The sequence below is a fragment of the Scyliorhinus canicula genome, chromosome 10 (genome assembly GCF_902713615.1).
Source record: "Scyliorhinus canicula chromosome 10, sScyCan1.1, whole genome shotgun sequence".
Lineage (NCBI taxonomy): Eukaryota > Metazoa > Chordata > Chondrichthyes > Carcharhiniformes > Scyliorhinidae > Scyliorhinus > Scyliorhinus canicula.
The window spans coordinates 136505711-136507432 of record NC_052155.1 but is presented as its reverse complement, the minus strand read 5'-3'; the positions used below and the strand labels follow the sequence as shown (position 1 = coordinate 136507432).

At 47.4% G+C, this 1722-nt stretch overlaps 1 pseudogene; it reads right to left on the bottom strand.

The window, feature by feature from the left end:
• Nucleotides 1–570: 570 nt before the first annotated feature.
• Nucleotides 571–1084, bottom strand: LOC119972145 (annotated as a pseudogene).
• Between the last annotated feature and the right edge of the window lie 638 nt (nucleotides 1085–1722).

Below are 1722 nucleotides of genomic sequence, written 5' to 3'. Positions count from 1 at the left end.
CTTACCCACCCAAAAAGACATCAAGAAACTTTATTAGTGTTCTTAAATGATTCCAGGGTTTTAACCGTTACTATCCAACCCATGTGGGCATTATTTTCTGCATGAAGAAGAACTTAATATCGTCTTAAATTTGCTTATCAATAACTGGAACTTTTGTCTTACTGTCATGGTCTATCATAGAATCATAGAATTTACAGTGCAGAAGGGGGCCATTCGGCCCATCGAGTCTACACCGGCCCCTGAAAGAGCACCCTACCCAAGGCCACACCTCCACCTTATCCCGGTAACCCAGCAACCCCATCTAACCTTTTGGACACTAAAGGGCAATTTAGCAACATCTTTAGACAGTTGGAGAAAATGTTAGTCGATATGAAAAAAAGGCTTTGTTCTCGGGAAAAGTAAACTTCAATTGGGCGTCATGGGTTTCCTCATTGCATAGAAAGAGAAGAAGGGCTGTGTGGGGCGGCAAATTGCATTGGAATTGTATTGTCAACCATTGAATGATAGGTAGTTAGATTACAATATTAGCACTGGACTCTGGTCGCACGGTTCCTTCACTGCTTGTATTTCTCATATGCCCCCGTGCATCAGTCTCTATATCTGAGCCGTGCCCTCGTAGATCTGGTAGATTTTAGCATCTCTCATCAGTTTCTCCACAGGATATACACCGTTGAACCCATTGCTTCCGAAGATCTGGACAGTGTCACCTGATTGGCAATATCGCCTGCAAACGCCTTTGCAATGGAGACATAGTAAGTGTTCCTCCTCCCCGGTCAACTTCCCAGGCCGATCTCTGGTAACTGAGCAGGGCCAATTCCACCTTCAGAGCCATTTCCACCAACAGGAAGTAAACCGCCTTATGCTCTGCAAGTAACTTTTCAAAGGTTTTCCTTTCCAAAGCATATTTGGGAGCTTCATCCAAAGCTGTCTGGCCTAAACCAACTGCTCCAGCAGCTACCGATGGTCTGGTTTTCTCGAATGCTCCCATTGCAATTTTGAAGCCAGATCCTTCTCCAACGAGGACATTGTCATTGGGCGCTCGCACATCTTCAAAGACAATGCCTCTGGTATATGAGCATCTGTGACCCACGGTAGCATTGTGGTTAGCACAATTGCTTCACAGCTCCAGGGTCCCAGGTTCGATTCCCGGCTTGGGTCACTGTCTGTGTGGAGTCTGCACATCCTCCCCGTGTGTGCGTGGGTTTCCTCCGTGTGCTCTGGTTTCCTCCCACAGTCCAAAGATGTGCGGGTTAGGTGGATTGGCCATGGTAAATTGCCCTTAGTGTCCAAAATTGCCCTTAGTGTTGTGTGGGGTTACTGGGTTATGGGGATAGGGTGGAGGTGTTGACCTCGGGTAGGGCGTAGGGTGCTCTTTCCAAGAGCCGGTGCAGACTCGATGGGCCGATTGGCCTCCTTCTGCACTGTAAATTCTATGATGATCTATGAAACACGGGGAGAACATGCAAACTCCACGCAGACAGCGACCCGGGACTGGGATCGAACCCGGGTCCTCAGCGCCATAGGCAGCAGTGCTAACCATTGGGCCACCTTGCCGCCTATACGCCAGTAATCAAGGTTTTCTCAAGAACCCTACATTAATTAGGCATTAATTCCTCCAGAATGCACTCTACTACTTTAGTTACATAGAATCAGGATTCAATTTGCTTTCTTGATTGCTGTTGTGTGGTGATTGGGCATTTCTACTGTTGGTCCTCTGTGAAC